Source organism: Macadamia integrifolia, chromosome 9 (genome assembly GCF_013358625.1).
Source record: "Macadamia integrifolia cultivar HAES 741 chromosome 9, SCU_Mint_v3, whole genome shotgun sequence".
Classification (NCBI taxonomy): domain Eukaryota; kingdom Viridiplantae; phylum Streptophyta; class Magnoliopsida; order Proteales; family Proteaceae; genus Macadamia; species Macadamia integrifolia.
Genome location: NC_056565.1, coordinates 14,778,827 through 14,795,778, shown reverse-complemented (window position 1 = coordinate 14,795,778; position 16,952 = coordinate 14,778,827). Strand labels below are relative to the sequence as shown.

The 16,952-nt window shown below is 38.8% G+C and overlaps 1 pseudogene; it reads right to left on the bottom strand.

Moving 5' to 3' along the window:
- Positions 1-13,901, bottom strand: LOC122089949 (annotated as a pseudogene).
- Positions 13,902-16,952: the final 3,051 nt, after the last annotated feature.

Here is a 16,952-nt window from a genome sequence, read left to right as displayed (position 1 = left end):
TTGTAATTCTCTAAAACCTTCTCTCTATTGTTATAAATAAAGAGGGTTGGTATCATATTAGACACAAGTCATTACCCCATTCGACATAAATATACTGAAGTTATAGCGAAGGATGGCAATACTGTAAACAGATTGAAGTTTCTAATAACCCCACCACTGTAACCCTATTCCAAGGTTGAAGAAAACTCTAAACCCCTTTATTAAATCGTGAGCTTTCCTAGTTCTTCTTTCCTTACTAATGCCCTTCCTTTGACCCCTTATTTACACCCTGCCCTTAAGCTGTTTGACATTCCTAGTTTATCCCTACCAAATAAATACTAATCACCTTTGTGTCTAACCCATATTTAGCTATTTAGACCCTTGCATATTCTGTTTATTCACAAACCTGCCACTTCTTATTAGGAACTTTTAATTATTTACAAGTTTTCCATTCCTTCCTAGACTTCCACCTATTTACAAAATTGCCATTTAAATTTCAACTTGAATTATCTATTATTTTTTGAGTCCATGAGCAATCCGATTCCTGTTTTCGAACCCAAATCCGCACATAATTGTCACGGCATCAAATCGATCCAAGGCGGTGGAGGGGTGGCTAATCGATTTGGCGATGAATCGCCCATTATGGCGGTCAAATCGCCCATGTGTCATTTTTTATTTTTCCTATTTTCTAAAGTTATTTAGTATATTACTTTTTTATTTCCCTAATTTTCTAAGAAAAAATATAGTATTCATTAGAATGTAGACAATAGACAAGTATTTTAATCCATTCATATCAAAAGATAAAGACATTGCTGAGAAATAACCGAAAATGATTCCTTCCATCCTACATCAATAATTGCACAAGACCACATTGAATTGACAAGTGGGGGAAAAAAGATGCACACAAGCCAACAAGACATTATTATAAATTTGTAAAAACATTTATATGAACCAACATATATCATAGATTCACAGGAAACATTGTTAAAATATGTTGCAACATATATCATAGATTACAATGGCTTTTTCCCCTAGCACATAGACTTACCTTGCTTAATATTAATACAATCCACAATACAGAACATGGTTCTTAATCATGGAAAATCTGGTAATTGAAGACCACAATCTGACAATCATGACTGCTAGAAAATTTGCATCAATGAAAAAGACAATACAAGTATACAACATTACCAAAAAAATAAAAAATAAAAACCAAGGAAATTAGAACAGAGAAAGATTTCTGTTCTGTGTGAGTGAAATAAGGAAGAGGAAGAAGAAGATTAGAAGAAGAGAAGAGACTGGTTACTGATTAGTAGTAGAAAAAGGGGGGAAAAAAAAGAGGTGAAGACTCTGAAGAGTCGAACAAACTAGACTCTGTAGGGTCAAGGAAGAAGAAGGTTAGAAGAGGAGAAGAAGAGTCCATAGACTCAAAACCAGAGACAAGGAAGAAGAAGTTTAGAAGAAGAGAAGAAGAGTCGAACATACCTATCTTCGCTGGAGCACAGAAGCAGCAACGCTGGAGCAGGAACAGCTATCGCCGGAGCAAAATAAGATCAGAACAGAGAAAGATTTATGCTCTATGTGAGTGAACTAAGGAAGAGGAAGAAGATTAGAAGAAGAGAAGAGACTGATTACTGATTTAGTAGTAGAAAATGGGGAAGAAAAAATGAGAAGTGAAGACTCTGAAGAGTCAAACAAACCAGACTCTGTAGGGTCAAGGAAGAAGAAGGTTAGAAGAGGAGAAGAAGAGAAGAAGAGAAGAAGCCAGTGGCAAGGAAGAAGGTTAGAAGAAGAGAAGAAGAGTCGATAGACTGAAAACCAAAGACAAGGAAGATGAAGGTTAGAAGAATAGAAGAATAGAAGAATAGAAGAATAGAAGAAAAGAAGAGTCGAACATACCTATCTTCGCCGAAGCACGGGAACAGCAACGCCGGAGCAAGAACAGCTATCGCCGGAGCAAAATAAGGGTTGAAGGGTTGAAGGGAGTCTTCGGTCTTCACTTTGAGACTTAGGGTTGGAGGGTTGAAGAGAGTCGGAGTCGCGACTTGTCTCTTTGGTCTTAATTTAGACCTTTTTTTTTTCTTTTTCATTGGTACAACTTATTAATTTACACTTTTATCCCATGTAGCATTAATTTGTACATTTCAATTACACCTGCCAATAACATTGTTAGAAAGAGAATCAATTTAGTAATTAACAATAATAACTTCAAAAAAAAAAAAAATGGCGATCGATTTATGTGTACAACGTCATAAATCGTCGCCGGGGACGATTTGGTGACGCCATACGACCCTTAGCGGTCGATTAATGAAGGTGACACTAATCGGTCCACCGATTTGCCCTCTCCAAAACGCCGGGATGCCTTGGCGACGCCGTGACAACGGATTTCACTAAGAATCTTGCAGAGGCATTATCTAGTCCTGGCTGGTGGATAGCAATGGAAGATGAAATGCTTGCTTTGGAAGAAAACTAGACTTGGGATCTTGTATTATTGCCTCCTAGCAAGAAGGCTATTGGTTGTTGTTGGATTTATGTGGTTAAGGTTATCCCTGATGGGTCTCTTACTCGTTTGAAGGCTCGGTTGGTCGCGAAGGGGTATGCACATGTTTATGGTGTTGACTTGTTGCCAAGTTGGCTTCTATTCATGTTTTGATTTCTCTTACGGCTTCGTCTCATTGGCCGTTGTTTCAGCTTGATGTAAAGAATGCATTTTTTCACGGTGATTTGCATGAGGAGGTGTCTATGGAGAAACCTCTAGGGTTTGTTGCTTAGGGGGAGAGTGGAAAGGTGTGCAAGCTTAAGAAGTCCTTGTATGGGCTGAAATAGTCTTAGGCATGGTTTGGTAGGTTCATTGATGTGGTTTGTGCATTTGGGCTGTCATGGTGTAACACTGATCATTCCGTGTTATATCGGGAGTTTGATGTAGGGAGGATATTTCTAGTTGTATATGTTGATGACATTGTCATTACTGGGATGATGTTGAAGGAATCCAAAGTTTGAAAGCACATCTGCAGAAACACTATCAAACTAAGGATCTAGGAAGGTTGACGTACTTTCTAGGGATTAAAATTGCTCAGTCAAGGAAGGGAATTTCTCTGTCTCAGAGAAAGTATGTTTTGGATTTACTTACAGAAACTGGTATGTTAGGGAAAACCCCTTGACACTCCAATGGATCCAAATGTGAAACTTATGTCTGAAGAAGGTGATGCGTTAGAAGATCCTGAGAAATACAGGAGGTCGGTGGCAAGGAAGGGAATTTCTCTATCTCAGAGAAAGTATGTTTTGGATCTACTTACAGAAACTGGTATTTTAGGGACCAAAGAAACTGGTATGTTAGGGACCAAACCCTTTGACACTCCAATGGATCCAAATGTGAAACTTATGTCTGAAAAAGGTGATGCGTTAGAAGATCCTGAGAAATATAGGAGTTTGGTGGGAAAGCTGAATTATTTGACTGTGATTCGACATGACATTGTCTTCCCTGTCAGTTTTGTGAGCCAGTTTCTTTTGTCTCCATGAGCTTCACATTGGGATGTCGTTGTTCGTATTCTAAGTTATCTCAAGAAAGCTCCAAGGCATGGTCTGTTGTACTCTGATCATGGACATAATCGTATTGAAGGTCATTTTCATTCTGATTGGGCGGGTTCTCCTGTTGATAGGGGGTCAACTAATGTGTGGTTTTATTAACACACCTTCACTTGGCTTCTCAGCAACTAAAATAGCCACCTGACCTCCTGCAGGAAGGCAATAAATCCCATAAGGCTTCTTTGGTGTAACTGGCATAAATGGGCCTGCATCACACTGAAGCAGTAGAAACTAAATGGCATTCATCATGGATTGACATTTGACCGTTACAAACATTTTACCAATTCAATAATGTAATGTAGGTCATGGTCATCCAATATATTAGAAGGAAATAGTAAGTAAACAAAATATTATAATTTATTAAGCAAACCATAATAAAAGATGAAACAAGAAAACCTTGAAAGACTGTCCACTGTAGATGCGATTATGATTTCCTTCAACAGAGCAAATTCTTTAGATAGACCACCCAATTTTGGAACATCACTTGGCATATCAGTCTCCGTGGGTAACCTCTTTTCCCTACAGTCTCCGTTTCAGAAGTCAATGATGAAAATATACGTATTTTTGTTTCATGATCCACCAAAAAGGCTTCTTCTATATGGTCCATCAGTCTACAAGTTTGAAAAATCAAATTCTTTCCTTCATCTTTCAACTTCTGATTAGTGCATTCCAATTCATTTGCACCTTCCACACGGAAAACAAAAGAAGGAAATATTGGGATTGTCACAATATTACCAGGGAGTAAAATGCGACAACGTAGCCAGTGAACAGCACAACTTTGCCACAGTTCCCTCATTTTTTCATCACCTAATGCTAATTTTATATCAAATGTACCCAAAGATTTCACATTTAAACAATGTATATTCGGCACAGACTCTTCGCGCTCTTTCGAATGTAGCAGACCACTTATAGGAGAATCAAGCTTTGGCTTGTACAATGATGGCGTCTTTGGGGATGAAACCTTGCCCTTTTCAAAGTAATCCTGGTATATCTCAGCTGGATGGTTACTGCTGGACAACTTGTCTTGTTTGATCGATACAGCATCCATTGGTGAAATCAGTTGTAACCGCAAGTCCTTGCATTTGCGGAGTGTGAGAGGACAGGCTGCATTATTAATTGGGTTAGGCAAGTTATTTAGAAGCTCAGCTACAGACAGAGTTTGAATGGAGGAGATAAATATAATCCTGCCCACAGAAGGAAAACCCAGCATGCATGAAAGGCTCCATGATAATCGTACTCCATTCTTCAAAACCTATAAAAAGAAGGAAGCCAATGTAAAGCAGAGAACCCTAGAGAATTTTTTTTATATATTACTTTAACTAGCACAAACCCTGTCAAAAGAATCAGAAAGCCTTCAAAAGGAATATGCAAAATAGTTTCCTATGATAATAATAAACTTTGAAAAAGAAAAGCATAAATAGTAGGGAAAGTAAGATTCCTGAAAATCATGCGAGTATGAATTCTTTCAAGGACTTGGAGCTTGACAAAAGAGATTCCAGATCTTTGTCAAAATTTAGAGGTTTCTCCTTGTCATGTCTACAAATTTCATGAAATTTTAACCTATAGAATATTAGATTTATTATCTTCCTTGAAATGAACAATCCCACGTACTCCTCAGACCTTGAGCAGTTAAATTCTTGGTGTTGACACCGATGTTAGAAATTGCTACTTCTCTTGCAATGCTGCCCGCTAAAGGAATACAATTGAAAGGAAATCTGAAAGTCGCATTATAGATATTCAAACCTTACAAGAAGGGAAAAACATTGCAAGAGCAAAGTATCTGCCTGCATCATTCTCTCTTTCACCTCTGGCATCAATAACAGTATGTTTGAATAACTCATCCGTTAATAAGTCAACAGGGGAGCCATTTGAAATTTTTTTCCTTGAAGAAGCAAGAGACACCTGTTAATGGGAAGACAAATAACAAGATGAGAAAAGTCACGAGAGCAAAGGAAAAATTGAGTTAAATAGTCTCTTGCAAGAAATTCCTTGTGGAAAGTTACAACCACAGAGAGAATTTAAAGACACCATATAGTTGATGAAAATGGAAACAAAATAAGAAGAAAAAAAAAAAAATGTAAAATAGGATTTAGAATGAAATTGTACATAAACTTTCAGAAAATACCTAAACAAATGACTGCATCTAAGAAATATAACTAGTTGAAAAAGATTTAGAAAGGGATCCTACAATACGATTCGGTAATGACAACTATGGCTTGGGTCGTCAAAAAAAACTGAAACAAAACATTCAAAAAGGCTTAAAATTGGACAGGCCATGAAAATTCAAGTCCCAAACCTCCTTTCCTGTTGGCTCTAAACCACAAACACATCCAATAAAACTATCCGAGAGAATTTGAAAGCATCACCTTCCCAAAAACCCCTCCCAAACCCAAGGTTCCAACTTCGCCTGCTCAGCCATGCACTTATAAACTGTCTTAAGTTTAAAAATGAACACAGCCTAGGGGAACAAAACCACAAAAGTTAATTAATCAGATCAGCACCTAGATTGGTACGTTTTGAAGTACCAGCACAGGAAGAACCAGCTCAAGGCCATGTTGTCCGTCATTGAATCTGTTTGCTGGTTCTGGTTCCAACCAAGCCCAATGGCTTGGGTATTAGCAGAGTTTTAAGTATCACTCTGTATCGTACTGTACCAGCCAATACATATCGGTACAGTATCGGTGGGTATCTATACAATATGTATGGTACTATACTTATTTTTAAAAACGATTTGTATCTTCCCTGTCTCAACCACTACAGGTCAATATGGTCTGATACGGTCAACGCATGTATGGTACACTCAATACGCCTCCTTTAAACCTGCAAAACAAAAACTGTGAATAACAAAAACTGTGGATAAAATATAAAACCGAGAGAAACCGCAGCCCTTGGAAACTTATTTTTCTCTTTGATCTGAGTTGGGAGAAAACAGCTAACATAAAAAATGACCCTTATCTTCACTATTTCAATAGGTATTGAAGATTCACAGTACTCAAATCACAGATCGAAATAGATTTGAGTGAAAAAGAGGTTAAGTTGCAGATCTTTTTTCGTCTTTTTTCTTCTTTTTATCTTAATGCAGCTTCGGATTAGGTAAAAACGATTCATATCCTTGCATCAAGCTGATATATATATATATATATATATAATAAGGTGCTTTATGCTTCAAAACTTTGTCTAAATGTGTTTTCTTTTACCATTTTGTTAGATGGTATAATGACTTGTGTCACATATGACACCAACCCTCTTTATTTATAATAACGGAGAGAAAGTTCTAGAATATTACAAGGACCATTAAAAGTTCTAGAATATTACACGGACCATTAAACCCCTTAAGGACCTAAGGACCCGTTTGGAATCTGACATTTTTCCTAAAACTCATTATTACAACTCTCCCTCAAACTGGTGCATAGATATCACATATGCCCAACTTGCAGATAATAGGATGAAACATCGTACTAGTAAGACCTTTAGTAAATACATCATCCAGTTGTCCACTACTGGGAACAAAAGGCACAGTGATAAGAACCATATCCAGTTTCTCTTTGATGAAGTGTCAATCGATTTCCACATGCTAGGTTCGATCATGCTGGACATAGTTGTAATGGCAGATTTGCTATCACAAAAGAACTTCATAGGAAGGGTGGAAGGGACAACTAAATATGTGAGAAGATTCTGAAGCCATAGGAGCTCAGAAATGTTATGAGCCATAGCACAGAACTCTGCTTCGGCACTTGAACAAGCAACCACAGCTTACTTCTTGCTTCGCATGTAACAAGGTTACTACCAACAAAGGTGCAATAACCAATAGTAAGCGGCCATCGGGGGGAACCTGCCCAATCAACATCCGTGAAGACCTCCAACCTAAGGTGAGGAGAAAAAAGGATGTCATGTCCTGGGGCAGATTTCAAGTAACGAAGAATACGCAACACAACTTCTATATGAATCGAGTAGGGATCATGTATGTACTAACTAACCAGGCTGACAGAAAATGCTATGTCAAGGCATGTATGAGAAAGATAGATCAAGTGCCCACTAATCTCTGAAATCTCCCCTTATCCACAGGGCCACCTTCCTTGCTACTTAGATGACCGTTAGCTTCAATAGGAGTGTTTGCCAGCTTACACCCCAACATTCATATCTCAGAAAGAAGGTCAAGCACATGTGTCAATGATTCATAAAGAAGACTCACCCTAACAAAAATCGATACCCTACAACACCCCGAGAAAAAATCGATTTTTCCAAAACACCCTGACAAAACCCTGAAATTGCTACCCGCATCTGAGAAATCTGAAAATCCAAACGCAATCTTCACTTCATAAATCAACCAACATCAAAGAGAGAAATCTGAAACTCCAGCCATCCAAAATCAAAGAGAGACCTATTTCTTAATTTGAAACATGAACTAGTCTCTAAACAATCCCAAAAGACAGCATAGGGTGTTGCACCCCTTCAAACAAAATCCAAAAGAAACCTCAAAGATGATTAGAGATGAATCAATCAATAATGGTTAAAGTCTTGAAAGAGAGGAGAACAAGATACCAGGAGAGTTGCAGCAGTACCTAAGGATCTTGCTTTGACAACATGTAAACAATATTAAAAGAAGAAGAAGAACAAGAGGAGGGAGGAAAAGAGAACCAATGGATGTATAACCCTGTTGGGAGTAATAACCTACAAATAAAAGAGGATATAACTGGAAGAAATAAACAGAAAAAAAAAGGAGACAAAACTGCCCCTATCACATATCCTACATATCTCTATTTACAAGAATGAACACTTATCCAATCCCCCCCCCCACCACCACCACCAAAAAAAAGAAGTCTATTTGTCAGCCATTGCAGCCCTATTGAATTTCTCTGGTTAAATATATGAAGTCAGCCTCAAGTCTGCACATTGGATGGGCTAAAGAGCTTCTACTATGTCATCTCAAACAGTAATTACGTGCTATATAAACATAGATGTTATCTTCCATACTGGTTAAGTAAACACCCCTGAGTACTTGTAGAATTGTATATTAGCATGATGCTACTATAACACCGATAAAATCTTCTAGTTATTTCAGACCATCTTTGTGATTTGTATATTACATAACAGCTTTTAATGTTTTAATATTTGATATATTAAAATTGTATGTCAATTCAGTCATGTGCATACATCAAATTAGCCAAGCATTTGCCACATCTTGGGCCTTCGGCAATAGGAGAAATCACAGCTAATTTGCACCTCACACTTCAACAACCCCATTTAAATGTCAACCACACTAAATTATCTAAAATTTAGTTTTCAAACATTTATTCATAAAAATGGCCATTTGATGAAAGTTTAGGTAGAACCACATAACATTATCAAATTTCAAAGAGAATTCAATTGAGAATCATGAAAGCAAGAATAAGCTTTTGGACCAACAAACCCCATGATGATCATTGCGGAACATTATTCCATATTTCTTCAACTTTAGAACATTCAATCAAAATCTGTTACATTTTACAGTTTAAAACAGGAAATTGAGAATGTTCCTGGCACGTTTTTGAATTTCTCCACGAGGGCCAAATTAGTGCTAAAAGTACATGTTATAAATCAAGTAGCCATTGCATGAACAACAGACAAAAAGAAAACAAAATGGACTAATAAGACATGTAAGTCCTTAACTCCTAATATTAAAGGATTGATGGTGGGGTTGGCTAGTTGAATAATTTAAAGTGACAATTTCCCTATTGATTCTACGACTCGAGTAAACTCCTTCGCTGGGCCTTGTTGTCAAAAACTTATGTTGATGCATTATGACTTATGGCATGAGTGCTAAAAGAAACTTATGATCATTTACCATATCTGTAACACAGATATAACATAACACCATAGCCTAAGAAGGTCATGATACAGAAACCCCATTTTCGCTTGAATTTGAAGCACATAAGCTATATTTCTTTTCTGTGCGCTAGCAATGTTTTCTCTTTTTTATTTCATTTTGTTTTTCATTTTTATTGATAAAGAAGTAAGAAAAGTTTTTGAGCTGAAAAACTAGTAAAAGAAGGATTTCTATTAGTGCCTTTACCAGCAATTTCAAAGGTTCAGATATACTGGCTTGAACCCTCATTCGTTAACAAGCATGGTTCAAGCGTATGGGATTGGTTCCCACCGATTCCAATTCTGATTCATCAGAAATCTATTGGAATCAGCCAGGAATTGGCCTGAATTGCCTGAACCCTAGAAAAAACCCTCAAATAGGCCGGAATGAGGATTGAAATTAGACAATTCCGATTTGAAACTTCCGAATCGACCGATCTGATTTTGATTCCTTGAACCCTATTGACAAGATGAAAGATGCATTTTTCAAGTCCATCAATTACTTGTCAAGCATCATCAGATGTTAAACATCTATATGAAGACACAAACCAAAGAGCGGATAACCTATGCTAACAGAACCTTCAAAATAGGATCTATAACCATGTCAGATGCTTCTTAATTAAAATACCGTAGCACAGTTGTATCCTTGCCATAAACAAAACTGTTACTATGATTTTTCTTTTCTCAGAAAATTAAATACTCATAATATCCCTGATGAATTGTCTATGACCCCACACAAAGGTACAAAAGTAACAGGTTTGATTATTACAGGTAGACAGAGGTCTCCTAAGCCCATAGCTTATCCACAAGATGGAAGAGAGGTGGAGAAAGGATATCTTATCATGAAAGGAAATGAAACAGCCAATGTAAGCCATGATAGCCATCTGCTCACTCTTTTTCTATTTCCTTTTTTGATAGGTAAAAAACAGATTTTATTAATATAAACTAGCTAAAGTACTAAAGGTAGAGTACAACAACAATGGGATGCCGAAGCCAAATCCAAAATGGGCAACTACATTAAAGGATAAAGACCCAAATACATGGATTGTCTAAGAACACCAACCCCCCCCCCCCTCTGCAGACAATGCCTCAGCCTTCCAGATGATGTGAAGGTATCGTCATGGACCCCCTCCATGCTCCTGTAGCCACTTAATAACCACCAGGGAGTATTCTTCCACATGCACTCTAGTCAATCCATTAGCCAAAGATATCACCAGGCCATGGATTAATTGCCTTCAACTCCACAATAACTGAATCTCCTTAACCTGTAGATCCCAAAAACAACAGAACAATGATGACCATTGTCCATAAAGATACCTCCAATGATGGCTGGCCAAGGAATCCCAACAGAGCTACAATCTGTGTTAGACTTAATATATATTCATGCTGAATCTGATTCAGAAACACATTTTGCGAGACCACGAGGCGATAACTTTTTCAAAAGAGGATTGATTACCTTAAGTGTAGAAACTTTTCCAAACTCATCAACGTTTATTAAACCATCTAGAGAGAGAAAAAACAGACAGAAAATTAGAGTAGATTACAATCTAGAATAGATGCAACTATCAGTATCCTTCTTCAAGTGGAACAACATCAGGAGGAAATGAGAAGGATGCAAAAAGACCTCTAGATGAGCAAAAAATATATGAACAAGCAAGGAAATCGTCCAGGCTAATGACCTCTCTCCAAGCATGAACATGCTCCACAGAGTTGAACAAGGCAGCACAGGGATAATAGAACTCTCACCTCCCAAGGACAAGGGTATCTGGGGTTGCTCCGATAAAGATATGTATAAAACAAATTTTAGGAAGAAAGAATGCTACCTCCTGGCATGTACTTATGCAAAAACACAACAGGTGCAAAAAGACCACACTACACCGCGTAGAAGATGCTCATGTGCACCCTCCCATTGGCTGTTCCCGTTGGCGTGTACCTGCACTAGGAGGTAGCGTTCTCTTGCTCTAAATTTTATTATTTAGGGGCCAGTTAGGGTTAAAAACAAATTAGATTCATCATCGTTTCAAACCTTGTGTTGTGCTATTTTCCTCTTCCTCTCTTTTTGTTTTTGCACGGATCCATGTAGCTGACCTCAAGCATGAACATATCGTTTCAAACCTAGTAACTTAATTGATTGGACCATCTTTACACCAATGTGAGATAGGAACATCTAAAAATGTTTTATAAAGGTGATGAAGCTATCACAGTCACCTCTGAGATCATCAAGGGTATGCAAAATAAAGAACAATACAAAAAGTTTCTTTTAAGTTGCTTCTATTAAACCTAATACTAAGAATCGTACTTATTTATGTTATAGCAAACACCAACAAATACGAAAATAAATAAACACAGATCCGTACAACACAGAGACTAAACGAGATTCACACACCGATGTGGAGTGCTACGTCCTCGGGCAAAGAAGAAGATGTGTCACTATGTAGAAGAGAGATTACACTCAAACAGCGGCAAGAAAACTCGCTCTGAAACCCTAGCTCGAAAATTCCCAAATTATAATGACTTGCTCACCAAGACGATGGTACATTATATACTCCTCCAAGTCGCAGGTCGATCCATCGGGTCACGGTCGATTAGGTCAAACTGTACCCCTCTGCTTCCATCATAGATCTCAAAAAACTTTCCATTTGGATCACCACCAAAATATGTCAGAGCGGGTCATTCTTTAAAATGGGTCAAGAATTCGAGACAAACTTACCAATTTATTTTGTAAATCAACCCACAAAAACTTGTACCATTTATCATAAGATATGTAATTAACTCAGCGATATATTTAACTTCTACTTAACTAAGCCAATACCAACTAAGCCCGTATTTTAAAAAGTTTAGAAACAGAGAGAAACTGTCGAAATTGATCGGCATCCATTCGTCAGTAGATACATACATACATACATACATACTTACTTGTATATATATATATATAGAATCGATTAGAGCTCCATTTTAAGTTCTAGTCAACCAATCCACATGCCAAGCTACCAACAAGCCAGGTTTTTGAAAACTTTAGAAAGATTATGCAGACTGTCCGAACTGATCTACCTCAATGTACTTTCAAGTACACTTGTATAAAGTAGATTACAGTCAATCAAAATCAATTCCTCCTACCGCACAAGTCTTGAAAAGGAACATTTAGATTTGCATTTGAACCCCCTCCCCCCCACCAAAAAAAAAAAGAAAAAGATCCGGATTCAATACCATAAATCACAATCTGCATACATAATTTGTGAATTTCAATTCGGAACATATAATGTGAAGAATCCAAATCCTAATGCCATGAATCCCCTAATACTGTTAAATGAAGAAAATGGTGAATTACTGAGACAACCGAACCAGGGATAAGGGAGGAAGCAACCATGGCAGATTCAGAAAGCCAAACCGTAGCTTCGTGACCTTCATGCCTGACATCGCTAAACTGACCAATGAATGCAGATTTGGAGATGAAAGAAGGGAACTTGATTGACGCTTCTTCAAGAACATGCAAAAGGTCATCTTTGCAAATCTCTCCATCTGAATGAGTTGATGAAGCTGATGAGGTCTTAAGAGAAGAAAAATGATCTGAAGATGAGAACTTCAATGGTGTTTTGGAAGGTTTCTTCGCCTTTGAAGACATCTCTCCTGGAAAACTTAGTAAACTTCAATTTCTCTCTTCTGAGGATTGAAAGACATAAAATTTCTGCGAAAGGAATTAATTGGTCAGGAAAACTTAGATAAAAGCAATCTTATATGATCATTTTCAGAGCTACGCAACGAGGGGAAAGCTAAACTCAAGCGTAAATAATACATACCGGATTGGTAAAAGAAAATAGGAGCAACTACAACCAGTACATTGAATATCAAATTTTTGCTATAAACACAAACCCAGTTAGCCATATTCCAAACAGGGGTTAACTAAGCACCCTTTGCTATGATCAAGGATGAACTTCACCTTCACATCCATGGATGAAGAAGTTAAGAGCAAAATGAAAACCAAAATCTTTGATATTCCAAACAACAGTCCCAGCCCCAAGCTAAAAACGGATTAGTAAGGAATTCACTTCACCTCACCTCTTACCTTGGAGTTCAACGGTTAAGTGAAGAAACCAATGAAACAGAGGCATTCGAAGAATAATAACAAAAGAGATAAAGACAGAAAAACATACCCTCTTCGCAGCACCGAACCTGGAAGATCTTCTTTCTTGCTCCTTTCAATTTTTCGCTTTCTTCAGCACTCGGCAGACTATGAGAAGTAATGTGCCGCTGCTTTCTTGGCACCAAAATCAAAGAGAGAAGCACGCAGTTGACTCCAGTGTTTCAGGGCTTTACGGCTTGCCCGCCTGTGGAGAAGTGGCCGTTGCGAAAACAATTAAAAATTAGTAGGAAAAATGACGGGCAGGCTGCCGGTATCATGCGTGATGCGCCTCCCACTCACTCTTCTCGCGCTCTCATCAGTCTCCACATAGTTACTTATTAGAGACGGTTTGTCTGCCGTCCTTCGCCGTTTTGTCAAATTGATCTCAGCGATGAAATCAAACGCTCCAACGTACAGCAAAAGTTTTAAACGTTTTTGTCATTATTTTTTGAAAAATGTTTCTTGTGGGGTAATGCGGTCGTCCGTGTGCGTGTGCGTGTGCGTGTGCGTGTGCGTGTCCGTGTGCGTGTGCGTGTGCGTGTGCGTGTGCGTGTGCGTGAGCGTTGTGCGTGTGCGTGAGTACTAATGTAAGCGCATAAAAAATAGGGTAATTTACAATGCCACCCCTAGAGAATACCAATATTAGAGGGACACCCCCTCTCTTTCACCAAATTGGACTTGGACCCCTTGTCGTCAGTTTATGTTAAGTGATGTTGTGAAATGACAATTTTGCCTTTATGAGTAAAACACCAGTATTATACTATTCCAAAAATACCCATTGATCACCCTTGTCACTTATCACACTCTCTCCCTCGTTCCTTTTCCGTACCTCAACCTGTGAGTCTGGCGAGATCCAGAGTACCCGAGTTGCTGTCGCCGGCAAGTTGTGCTCCTTCTGTCGACGGTGAGTGGTGCTGCCTCTGATGGTGCCCGTGCAAGTCTCCATCTCCGGTATTTGGATCAAAGTACAGGATTTCACCGGACTCAGTTTCATCTTCTTCCTCCTCCCATTCCTTTTCATGGCCATGACTGTTTCATAACCTTTACCTCTCTGCGACCTCTATGATTCAGGTCCAATGAAGTCGGATCTGTCGGTGGCGGACATGGAGGCAAAGGCCGTGCAAACATGGAGGCAGAGGAGGAGGCGGCGGTAGCGGCGGTGGAGAAACAAGAGGTGAGGGAGAAGGTTTGGTGCCCGGCATCGGTGACAGCGATGAACAGCACGAACTCATGGTGGTGACGGCAGTGGCATCGGCGACGAAACTCTCTCTCTACATCGGAGGTTCGACGGCTGAGTTTTCCAGACCACCGCTGCTAACACCACTCCTCCACCACGCTGACACCCCTCCCCTTCTCTACTTCTCAAGTTCCCATGCTAATCGCCGTTGTCACTGACGCCGCTGCCCCCACCGCCGTGATCGCTGTCTTGATTCTGGTTTTTTTTTTAATTCATTATTATTTTTTATATATTTTCTGCTCTATACAATGATCTGGGTGTTCAGATAATGCATTCCATTTACGATGGGCATATTGACTGTAGCAATTTGCTCTCTGCTATTACAGGTAATCCCAATGCCATAGAGAGTGATGGAGGAGTGGTGCCAGCGGCGGTGGTTTGGAAAACTCAGCCGTCAAACCTCCAGTGTAGAATCAAGAACCATAGAGAGAGAGTTCCGTTGCCGATGCCGCTGTTGTCACCACCGTGAGTTCGTGCTGATCGTCGCTGTCAGCGATGCCGCTGCCCGCCACCACTGTGAGATCGTGCTGATCGCCGCTATCACCTACGTCGCTGCCCACCACCACTGTGAGTTTGTGCTGATCGCCACTGTCACCGATGCCGCTGCCCCCACCGCCGTGATCGCTGGTGCTTGATTTGGGAGAACGGTATAGGAACTATTGATTTGAGGATGAGACTCATTACATGGGCATTTTAGGGACTTCACATTTAGTAAGGGCATTTTCGTATTTCAAATAAAATATAATAGCTGACATCAGCATAAAATGTATATTTCTTAACTGAGACTGACGGTAGGGGGTCTGAGTCTAATTTGGTAAAAGAAACGGGGTATTCCTATAATACTGACATTCTCCAGGGGTTGGCACTGTAAATTACCTTAAAAAATATTCAAAAAAAAGTTATTTTTCTATGCCTCTCCCAAATTGTTTGAGCACAAGGGCCACTAAGGCACCCCCACAGTAAGAAAAGGAAATTTTCTGGGTGAGGAATTTGCTGCCAAATCTGTGGGGAATCAACATTGTAGGTGGGGCCAGACTGCATACCCTTGTGTTGGTCCTGGATGCCAGGTAACATAGGGAATCAGCATCCGTGATTGACATTTCATCGGGGTGGGATCATCATTTCTCCTCCCTTTGTGTGTGGGTGTAGGCACCATGCAACCTAGTTCCATATTGTTTTAAGGACAAAAGAAGGTTGCATGATCGCTTAGGCCCTATACCCAAATACATCAGTAAATGAAATTACCATCCCACCCCCTATGAAATCAAAAATCTCATCCACATATATACCTCAATGCGTTATCTCATTGGTCCTCATGCTTCTGCAGGGGTTACGCGACTAGGCAACGATCTCTTGCACATTAAAAAATAAAAAATAAGAAATGTAAATATTAAGGAAAAAATAAGCATGCCATGCTGTATGGGGTATGCTCCCAAGCATACAGGAGTGAAATGACTGCCCAACCCCCGTGAAATGAAAAATATCCACCCCTATTGGATGCCTCATGCCTACTTTCCATGGCCCCATGTTGGTGCAGGTGCCACGCAACCTAGTAACAATCCCCCTCCCACATTTTAAATTTCTAAACACAACGCTAATATTATATAAGCTTATTATATATACAATAATATTATTTTTAATTAATAAATATGAATTGGTCTCACAATTTATATGTATATACAGTCCTCCTTTTCTTAGTATTTTTAAAATCTACATGTGTTCTATGCTCGTATATCCTTCTTTTCTTCGTTCTTGAAATATTTTATCATATTTTTACCATATTTTTTGTTGTTTTTGTTCGAATTTTGAACCACTGTAACATGATGTACCAAACAAGTTTTTTTTTTTTTTTTTTTCAATTTTAACTAACTATATTTTCTTCATGTGGACTCCCTTATAAATAGTGTGATGCATCCTCCGGTGCTCTCATTTGCTTTCCATGGATATTTCAGACAATGCAAGCAAGGTGGCAACTTCCCCTAAAAATTAAGGCTTGTTTCATCACTGTTACTAACATTAAATCCAAGTTTATGTATGGAAATTGTTTGTATTTAGTGTAATAAACACAAACAAATTAAAGAATGGAGAAAATATTGGACTAATATCTATTACCTTTTCCTTTAGATTTTAAACTAAAGTCTGTCTTTCCGTAACATGGAATCCCATCCTTGTACGTGTAGTTAGGTT